The sequence below is a fragment of the Marmota marmota genome, unplaced genomic scaffold (genome assembly GCF_001458135.2).
Source record: "Marmota marmota marmota unplaced genomic scaffold, marMar, whole genome shotgun sequence".
Classification (NCBI taxonomy): Eukaryota; Metazoa; Chordata; class Mammalia; order Rodentia; family Sciuridae; genus Marmota; species Marmota marmota.
Window position 1 is genome coordinate 41980940 of NW_025999853.1, and position 11725 is coordinate 41992664.

Consider the following 11725-nt stretch of genomic DNA (forward strand, 5'->3'; position numbering starts at 1 on the left):
CAAGCCTTAGGCTGCAGGCATCCTGGCTCCACATGTAAGCCACCCTTGGAGCCATGATGGGAGCACAGGTTATTCCACGACAACAAGTCTGGATGTAAGTGGCTAAAAATAGTAGCAATTAGGTAATACACAAAGGAAATGACTGTGGCCATTGTGCCTTTCAAAGAAAAAAGTGACCCTTGAAGCAGACCATCAGGTGGAAGTTGCAGTGAGTTGGTGCTTCTTCAGCTTGGCCCAGTGTCCACCAATGCTTTTATGTGGGTGCCAAGCTGAGGCCGCCATTCCACCGATGTGCATGATTGAGATTTCTGGCAGAATGGAGTAAGAGCAGAATTAATAAGGTGATTTTCAGCTAACAAATGTTATCCGAGCACAAAAGCAGCATTCAAAACTCTTTTAGAGAAACTTTCTGTAGAAATTTTGATTCATAGCATCTCTGTGAGGGGATTAAGTAATTCTTAGGAGAATTGGAGAGCTAGGTTGGCTGCAGTCACAAAACAGTGCAGAAGCAAGGAGAGCCTAGTGTGGAGAGTGAGATTGTGTCCTGGAGAACAACAGTTGCTCCAAACGTTAGTGGACAGCAGTTAGGTGAAAGCAGGGTTCTGGGGTCAGAAAGGTCTAGAAGATGAGAAGCCATACTTAAATCAGGGTGTTTTTGAGAAGGAGCCCTTCCCAGAGATTTTATTACACAAATTGCTCCCTGCATCTACCTACAATAGCGGACTGGTGTGCGACATTCCCCAAACTTATTTGATCAAAGGCATCTTTTCCCCTAAAGCATTTGAAGTCTTTCCCAGGAATAAAATTCCACACAGCCCACTTTGGGGAGCACACCCCTAGTTAAGTAGTTTGCAATCCCCAAAGAGGGTCTTTAGTATATTTTCTTCTCCAAAATTTTTAATTTTATACTATATGTTTGAAGCTAATTCGAGGATAACTGAATCTTGTTAACTTACAACACAAAAACTTCTGGTTTGAATTGTAAATGAGTTGGTTTTAGGTCATTTGCTTATGTATTCCAAAATAAATTGATCTGTTTTATTCTACTTTACTTATGTATAGTAGCAAAAGAAAACCTTTAATTATCTCTATTTGTTAGTTCTAATCAGTTAAACATGACAGTAGAAAGCTCTTTGATTCATTGTACACAAATGGAGCAGAATTTTTCACTTCTCTAGTTGTGTATGAAATGGAGCCACACCATTCGTGCATCATACATGTACCTAGGGTAATTATGTCCGTCTCATTCCACCATCTTTCCTACCCCATTGCCCCTCCCTCACTCCTCTTTGCCCTATCCAAAGTTCCTCCACTTATCCCATGCCCCCCATATGGATTAGCATACACTTATCAGAGAAAACATTCGGCCCCTGCTTTTTTGAGACTGGCTTATTTCGCTTAGCATGATATTCTCCAACTCCATCCATTTACCTGCAAATGCCATAAGTTTTTCTCTTTTATGCTAAGTAATATTCCATTGTGCATATGTACCACAGTTTCTTTATCCATTCAATTATTGAAGGGCATCTAAGATGCTTCCAAAGTGTGGCAATTGTGAATTGTGCTGCAATAAACATTGAAGTCGCTGTGTTACTGTAGTATGCTGTTTTTTTAAAAAAATATTTTTCTTTAGTTGTACATGGACACGATGCCTTTATTTTATTTATTTAAAAATAAATATCCAACCAGGATCCAACCCAGGGGCTCACACTTACTAGGCGAGCACATTACCACTGAGTTACAGCCTCAACCCTAGTAGGCTGTTTTTAAGTCTTTAGGATATAGACAGAGTGGGATAGCTGGGTCAAATGGTGGTTCCATTTCAAGTTTTCTAAGGAACCTCCATACTGCTTTCCATATTGGCTGCACCATTTTGTAGTCCTACTAGCAATTTATGAGTGTGCCTTTTCCCCCCACTTATCATTGCTTGTATTCTTTTTTTTGTTGTTGTTCCCAGTTGTTTTCTTTTTTTTTATTGGTTGTTCAAAACATTACAAAGCTCTTGACATATCATATTTCATACATTAGATTCAAGTTGGTTATGAACTCCCAATTTTATCCCAAATACAGATTGCAGAATCACATCAGTTACACATCCACATTTTTACATAATGCCCTATTAGTAACTGTTGTATTCTGCTACCTTTCCTATCCTCTACTATCCCCCCTCCCCTCCCCTCCCATCTTCTCTCTCTACCCCATCTACTGTAATTCATTTCTCTCCTTGTTTATTTTCCCATTCCCCTCACAACCTCTTATATGTAATTTTGTATAACAATGAGGGTCTCCCTCCATTACCATGCAATTTCCCTTTTCTCTCCCTTTCCCTCCCACCTCATGAGTTGCTTGTATTCTTGATAACTGCCATTCTGACTGGAGTCAGATGAAATCTTAGAGTAGTTTTGATTTGCATTTCTCTAATTACTAGAGATGTTGAACATTTTTTCATATATTTGTTGATTGATTGATTGTATATCATCTTCTGAGAAGTGTCTGTTTAGCTTTTTAGCCAATTTATTGATTGGTTGCTTATTTTTTTGGTGTTAAGTTTTTTGAGTTCTTTATATATCCTGGAAATTAGTGCTCTATCTGACGTGTGTGTGGTAAAAATTTGCTCCCAAAATATAGGCTTTCTCTTCACCTCATTGATTGTTTCTTTTGCTGAGAAGCTTTTTAGTTTGAATCTATCCCATTTATTGATTCTTGACTTTATTTCTTGTGCTTTAGGAGTCTGGTTAAGGAAGTGAGGGCCTATTCTGACATGATGGAGATTAGTGCCTACTTTTTCTTCTATTAGATGCAGGGTCTCTGGTTGTATTCCTAAGTCCTTGACCCATTTTGAGTTGAGTTTTGTGCATGGTGAGAGATAGGGGTTTAATTTCATTTTGTTGCATATGGATTTTCAGTTTTCCCAGCACCATTTGTTGAAATAGTTCTGGGGTATTTTCCTAGCAATGGGGTAGGAAAGATGGTGGAATGAGACGGACATAATGAGACGGACATGTATGGAAAACTCTTTAATTATTTTAAGGACTTTTAAACCTAGATATGAGTTTACAATTTATGAATTGGCTTCATCAGCAAAAGGATAAATGGATCCTTATAATGAATTCATTTTCAAGGCATTTATGTAACATCCAGCATTTAAGGAGTCATGTGAATTGCCCAGCTAGAGCACTTCAGTCAACGGCCTTTGGAATGTGTTCATGGTCATTTCATCAATTCCTGATCTCCCAATTGCTCCTCCAATATTACTCAACTTTCTGGCTGGAGCTGTCACTTAGTGGCAGAGTGCTTGCCTACCATGTGTGAGGCCCTGGGTTTGATCCTCAGCACCACATAAAATAATAATAATAATAAAATAAAAGCATTTTAAAAATATTACTCAACTTTAAGTTGAGGATAAAAATGGTGGGCAGAGAACAAAAGATCATCATCTAAAGACAGTAGGGGGTATATTGTACTGGAGGAACAGTAAAGTGGGCTTGAAGAGACCAACCTTCAATTCTTCTACTCAGTGGCTGATGGTTCTTATCCAAGATCCCCCAAATGGTGCCCTTTATAAGCCCTGTCTTTACTCCTATACTCCAAATAGTCTGAATATATCAAGCACTTTGCTAGAGATGGAGGAGCAACCATTTCCTTAATTTTGTTACCAATTCAGTATGGTTCTTGGATGCTCATGACTTTACATTTGAGTATCTTCTAATAGTTATTAATCTTCTTCGGGGACAAGAGAGGTGGTCTAGATTGATGCCAGGCCTTAGCTAGACCTTTCCCTTAGAACAGGGAAATCTATCTACTTTATGCGTTAATGGAACTCATTCATCAAAATAATAGTAGAAGTAATAATAAACTGATACCCACCATTTGCTGATTACAGGGATTTGTTTAAAGTTCTTTTATATACATTAAGTTAAATGAGCAGATTCTGTTTATACCAGCACTCAGGAAAGGGAGTTAATTGTTAATTTGGGGGGAAACTAAAAGATAAGTTGTTAAACTCAGCAAATATTAAAAATTACATGAACATAATTTAATACATTAGTTTTGAAAGAAGTAACAAATACTTAACACTAACCTCTTCCTAATTATTTTATGACATTTTACTATCATCCACATTTTTGAGGTTATGTATATCTATTGTGTCTATATAGAGGAAAATAACATGGTGTGCTACTCAGCGTTGCTTCCCAACTCTACACTCACTGATAGCTTAAAATGGCACCACAGAGAAAATATTCACACCACAGAAATTGGAAAATGCTAAAATTAAGACCCTAATTTCCCAAAGTGGGCTAGTTGTTAAATATTTAGAATTCAAATCCTCAAAATCCTTATGAAGTGCATACTATTATTATTCCTATTGTGTAGATAAGAGACCCGATGCACAATAAGGTATAGTGACATGCCCAGAGCCACATAGCTTGTTAGTGGTAAAGCCAGTATTTGAGTACAGGTAGTCTGTTTCCAGAGCCTTGGAATCCTGATAATTACAGGTAGAAACACAGGTTTGTATGCAACAGAAAATAAGGTCTGTGAAGCAAAGGAGATATGTCATTTCTTTACAGATGAAAAGAACACATTCACACTAAAGAAAGGGCAAATAGAGCCACTAGACTTTAATGGTTGAAAATGAACTATCAAATGGGCAATTTAAAACTTCTCTGTCTCCGGGATCCAGGACTGGGTTTATCACCTCCAGATATGCTGCATTTCAGCTTTCATTCTTGCTCCATCCAGCTACCATTTTTAGCAATTGTGTTTGTTTCCTGGGGCTGCTATGACAAAGTACCACAAACTAGGAGAATTAAAATAGCAGTCATTTATTTTTACAGCTTTGAAGGCCAGAAGTCCAAAAATGGTTTCACTGAGCTGAAATCAAGGTGGTGTCAGAGTTGAATTTCCTCTGGAGGATCTAGAGGAGAATCTCTTCTTTGCCCTTCCCAGCTTCTGGTAGCTATGGCACTCCATGGCTTATGGATACTTCTCTCTCTACAGGGTGTTCATATGACCTCTCCTTTGTGTTCAACCTCCCTCTACATTTGTTCTTATATAATGATATTAGTGATGGCATTTATGCTTAAAATAGGTGACTTACATGGTGTAAAAATTATACCTCAATAAATTTTTTTAAGTGACTAAGAGCCTAACTCCACATATGCTAAGGGTCAAGTGGAACAAACAAATGTTGATGAAAGGATTCAAGTGTGAAGTGATGTCAGTGGGAGGGGGCGCATGCTGCGTGGATATGATAGTCAGATCTAAGAGTTTGTTGTATTTCAACTTCTACTAAAAAAGAAAATCATCACATAGCATGATCTTAAGTTAGTGGACAAGTGCAGATTGGGAGAAGACCTTTCCAGAGATACCAGAAAAGTCAAGTTCAGTTCCAGCCGCCGTGGCCCACCCTCTCCATTGACCAGCTGCTTGCCTTCCCTTGGCCAATAGTCAAGTCCTGAGGGTGCTGTGACCCTGTGGATTCCCTGAGCCTCACTTGGATCCTAGACAAAACGCATCACCACTCCCCTTCCCACAGTTCTCAGCCAGACTTGCTGTGAGTCCCCTTCATCAGGTGAGGAGGGTTTGGGAGATGGCGACTCTTAGTCTGCAGCGGCCTACTGCAGCTTTCCAAAGCTGAATGATAACAACTTTCCATTTCCCTTTGGATCTGCCCCACAATATTTCCTAGGGGTATTCTCTCAGTAAAGTTGACAGGAAACCTTGGGATGTTTGTTTGGCTGTCATATACCATCAACATTGTGGAAAATATTTCTTGAATGATGACTTTACACATATTTAGAAACCAACCAAATACCCTAACCTAACCTTATGGTAACCACCAAAATACCAATGATACACACAAATGATTGAAAAATTTACTTCTAACAAGTAAAAGAGAATAGATCCTCCTTCTTTGAGAGTTTTAAACCATCCATCTAAATAGGGAACAGTGAAGATGGATACGATATCCTCCTGTCCTCTTGTATCTCTCTCTTAGGGTCCTGCAAAAAGCAGACTCAAACCAAAGCCTCGTTGCATTGATTCACTCAAAAGAACCAATAACTACATTATCTTTTGCTGAAATCTCAGACTATTATGATCACCAATCAACTATCTTTTTTTTAATTCAAAAGAAAATATCTTTCATTGAATAAATATAAGATGAGGTTCCTTCAGGAGACAACCCTTCTGAGAGGAGACTCATACCTTCTCCAGTTGTTTCACATGGAAGTGATTTTTTATATCATTCTAGACACAAACAAAAATGCCACTGTCTTTGTCCTTTCTGCTAAAGGAACAAAGAAGTGGCTCCAGAAACAAACTCTAGAACGTTTTCTTTCACATAAGTATTAGTGACTGTTAAAATATCTCTGAAAGGCATTAGGACAGTCTTAGTGCCTACTGTCCAATTGCAGTCTCACTGGTTAGTCTTGGGTCTCCAGTCATGTGTTAGAAAGGCGTGTAGCCCATCATTTGGGGAAATACAGTTTGTAACATATACTCTAATAATCATCTCTAGGGCCCCCAGATCTGATAGCAACTGTTTCATAAAGTTGATGACGGGAATCACATGCAATGTGCAGGGACTGGCACACAGAAAGTGGTACCCAACAGATGATTGTGGTAATGGTGGTTATTATTCTTTAAATATGAAAAAAAGAACTGGAAAGATAGTCAACAATCATTTGAAATAGCTTTCAATCTTATTAGTTAATCAATAATAAGTAAATGCAAATTTGAACCATAATGAGATACCATTTTTCAGACACTCCAACACAGTACAAACTTCAGAAAAATGTGAAGCAATAAGAACACCCATCTACTGCCAGTGGGATGTCAATTGATAAGACCAGTGTGGAGAGGAGCTTTATATTAATTTGAAAAGTCAAACATCCTTTATGACCCAGCAATTCCACCCTTAAGTATATACCCCAGAGAGATTTTGCATGTCCCAGGAATCATGAGCAAAATGTTTGTAGCACTGTTTTTTATAACAGCATCTGTCTGCTCATAGGACACTGGATTAAAAAATGGTGGCATATACATATAAAAGAATACTATACAGCAGTAAAAACAAATGAACTACAGCTGTAGGAAACAAGCACTGACGAATTTTAGAAATTCAGTGTTCAACTCCAGAAGACTCCAAGCAGTTTGACTCCATTTTCAAAGCAAGCAAAACTAAACAGTACACTATTAGGGGCACATTTGAAAAAGTAGTGCAGAGATGCTGAAGAATGAAATTGGAAGAAAAAAGAAAGAAATTGGAAGGTATATATCAGAGTTTTAAAACAATCAGTGATGTCTCATTTCTTAAACTGGGTGGTGGGTTCATGAGTGTTTACTTCTGTAAATACATTCTCTTGTATGCATAAATAATTCCTAATAAAAAATAAAAATAGGGGCTGGAGTTGCAGCTTAGTGGTAGAGCGCTTGCCTAGCATGTGAGGGGACCTGGTTAATCCCCAGCACCATGTAGAACTAAATAAACAAAATAAAGGTATTGTGTCCATCTACAACTAATATATATATATGTATATATNTGCTTTTAGCCCCTTTATCAAATATAAGATAGTTGTAACTTTGTGGATTAGTCTCTGTGTCCTCTGTTCTATACCACTGGTCCACCCGCCTGTTTTGGTACCAGTACCATGCTGTTTTTGTTACTATTGCTCTGTAGTAAAGTTTGGAATCTGGTATCGCTATGCCGCCTGATTCACACTTCCTGCTTAGAGTTGCTTTTGCTATTCTGGGTCTTTTACTTTTCCATATGAATTTCATGATTGCTTTCTCTATTTCTACAAGAAATGCCATTGGGATTTTGATTGGCATTGCATTAAACCTATGGCAGAGATACTTTGAAATGTATGTATTAATACACGAGCTATTCAGCTATACTCTGAACAGCTATACTCTGCTACTAAAAGCATAAATTGGAATAGCTATTTTAAAAAACTGTTTAACCATGTATACAAAATGAAGCCTTAAAATTTGTTCCTTTGACTCAGTAACTCCACTTTTAAGAATGTATCCTAACAGTGAATCCACATCATGTACTACCACAAGAATGGGGTGGTTTAATGTGTCTCTAAATAGTGTATTGATTCTGTGCTGGCACACAGAAAGTGGTACCCAACAAATGATTGTGGTAATGTGGTTATTAGCTTTAAATATGAGAAAAAGAAGTGGAAAGATAGTCAGCAATCATTTAAAAGAGCATTCAATCTTATTAGAATAAGTCATACTCCATATATGTATGTCAAAAAACACTCTACTGTCATGTATATCTAAAAAGAACAAATAAAAAAAGAAGAATGTATACTAAAAAAAATCTTTAGTCAAAGATTCAATGCAGCATTATTTGTAAAAACCAAAAATGCAAAACATTTATCCATTCATTCATCAAGTATTTATTGAGTACCTATTATCTTTCCAGGTAGTGTTTTGGGTACTGTAATACATTGATGAACAGAACTGGCCAAAGTCTATTCCTTCATGAAATTCACATTATTGTGGGGGAAGAAGGACAGAAAATATACAATAAACTTGGTTAAAAGTAAGTAGGAGGCCATTTACAGGTGCAGTCATGCCCACCTGTAATCCCAGCGACTCAGGAGGCTGAAGCAGGAGGATTGCAAGTTTGACCCTGACCTCAGCAACTTAGCAAGGCCCTAAGCATCTGAGGGAGATCCTATCCCTAAATTAAATATAAAAAGGGCTGGGGATGTGGCTCAGAGGTTAAGTGCCCCTGGGTTCAATCCCTGGTACCAAAACAACAAGCAACAATAAAGTAAATAGGACATGAAAAAGGAGAAAGTAATAGATGATGTAAGAAAAAAGTAAAACCAGAGCAAGAAAACCTCTGTTAGGAAAAATAAGTTCAAAGTGTCTATTGTACAACACAATGACTGCAGTTAATAATAATATATTTTATACTTGAAAATTGCTGAAAGAATAAATTTTAAGTGTTTCTACCACAAACAAATGATACTTATGGGAGATGAAAGAGATCAGGAGTGGCAGGAGGCAAGAAGGGGGAGGAGCAGCCTGCCTCACTACGGAGGTGATGCTTGAAGCAAGGATTGAAGGAGATAGAATATCTGGAAAGTGGATGCTTGGGAAATCCAGGCAGGCAGAACAGCCGGTACAAAGGCCCTGGAGAACAAGTCCAACTGACGATTAGAGAAAGAATAGAGAGATCAGTGTGGCCTGAATGGCCTGAGACGATCAAAGAGGAGGTGCAGGGGTGGGACATGATGCCTGAGAAGGTAAGGAATGGGAGATGATGCCTGAGAAGGCTGGGAACCAGCCTCCAAGGCCATTGTCAGGACTTGGGATTTACTCCTAGCAAAATGGAAAGCATTTGCAGGAGCAAGACACAATGTGACATATTTTTAAGGAATCTAAATGTTCAAATAACGAGGAAATGGCTAAACAGTAGGAGCTCCGGAAATATTTAGAGAACAAATAAATATAGTGGATTAATATATATTCATTAAAAGTTATACCTTCAAAAAATATTCAGTGTTCATCATACATATTAAATGAAAAAAAACTCTGGCTAAAAAAATTAAGTGTAATTAGTAGCCTCAATATTGGATAGCTAGCTAGGTTGAGGTAGAAGAAAAGACAATAGAAAGAGAAATAGATAAAAAGTATAAGGAAATACCATCAAATACAAAATGGCTACTATGGTTTAGATAGTGACATATCCCCAAAAGTTGATATGTGAGACAATCCAAGAATGTTCAGAGGTGAAATGATTGAGTTGTGAGAGTCTTAATCTAATCACTGATATGGATTAACTGGGCAGTAACTGTTGGCAGGTATGGTGTGGCAGGAGGAAGTAGTCTACTGGGGACAAGACTTAGAGTTTATATTTTGTGTCTGGTGAGCAGAGCTTTCTCTGCCTCCTGATGCCAAGTCCTGAGCCTCTTTCCTCGGCCACATCCCTCCACCATGATGTTCTGCCTCATCTTGGGTCAAGAATTATGGACTCAACTGTGTATGGACTGAGACCTCTGAAACCATGAGCCAAAATAAAATTTTCCTCCTGTAAATTGTTCTTGTCAGGTCTCTCGGTTACAGCAATGAAAAAGTTGACTAAAACAAGGATTTTTAAGTAAATTGTTAAACTATAGGTGATTTGTGTTAATAGGTGGTGTATGTATGAATTTTCCATAATAATCATAATGTATTGCTTCTATAATCAGAACAAAATAATAAGTACGATTCTTTAAAAAGCTACCGTGACCACATGGTATTCTTTATAACTTCTATGGCAGGCGTCAGGAAACGTGTCCATCCATCAAAATCATTAGCTTCTTTCTGGGTTCCGGGGAAAATGGAAGGTATTTGATATTCATTGGCTGAGTTTAGCAGCAGGCAGCCTGCAGTTCATCAGTGTGGCTGTCACCAGTAGTTCAATAAATCCACTGGAATCACTACAGAAGAATTTCTAATGGGATCATGGAAACAATTTGGCCGGTAGAAAACAAATGATTAAAAAGTCATTACATTATCTACACAGGCAGGAGGAGAATTGCCCAATTTAACCACAAAAGTCACTACAAAAGACCAACATAATTACAGTGTAAATGGATACTCAAAATAAGAGAATCATTTGATTTTAATGATACCTTGAGAGAAAATTAGGAGTGCAGTGTAAGTTAGCCAGAATCGTGTAAAACAGCTCATTAGGACCGTCATTGGGCTCAATTGACTACGCATTGGGATGGGAGGTGCCCTGTTCCCCTCCTTGGAGCTCCTTGTTAATTTTATTTTGGTGTCTGGGTCTGATGTCTTCAAATGCCTGAGGCTCACTTAAGGCATGCCGCAGGACAGGTTTCCCATGAGACAACATCTCCTTTTAAGTTCCTACAAGGCTCAATTTGTAGCAGGATTTCAGCCTTCCGTAGCCAAGAACATGTTGAACCACCAGAAAAATGTGGTAATTTAGTCCAGAGGCATATGGAGTGAACAACAGAGCCCTTTAAGGGAACCAAAAGTGAGATTCAAAAATTTGCTTTCCCTCCCTGAAAAGAAAGGTTCTGAGTTCACTCTTCCCTGAAAGAGTTGAGAGGTGCCCTGAACATCTGTATCATCAAAACGTGTTTCAAGGTGGCTGCAGAATTAAGTTGTTGCTCATTGATTTAATCATGTAACTGATAATCATCAAGTTCCTGCCATGTGCCAAGTTGGAAGATGAATGAGTACCTGGATTAATAAGTGAATAGTCTAGGCATGGTCTATAGTCTATAGCACACTCCTATAATCTCAGCAGCCCAGGAGGCTGAGGCAGGAGGATGCAAATTGGAGGCTGGCTTGGGCAATTTAGTGAGACTCTGTCTCAAAAAATAAAAAGTGCTGGGTATGTATCTGAGTGGAGAGTGCTTGCTCAACATGTTCAAGGACCTGGCTTCAATCCATGGTACTACAATCAATCAATCAATCAAAGATTAGCTGTAGCCGCTTAGTTTGCTTGGGAAGCTAAGATAGGAGAATTCCAAGTTTGAGGCCAGCCCAGACAATTCAACAAGACCCTGTGTCAAAAAAATAAACAATCCTCCTGCTCTTGAGGCCGATTGGCTGGGTCACGTGGGCACAGCCAAAAAAGTCCATTGAGATGAAGATAGGAATTCTGGCAATATTGGCTAAAGAAAAAATTATGTAACATTACAGAAGGCACTAAAAGAAAACAATTTTCTTAACAATTTACATT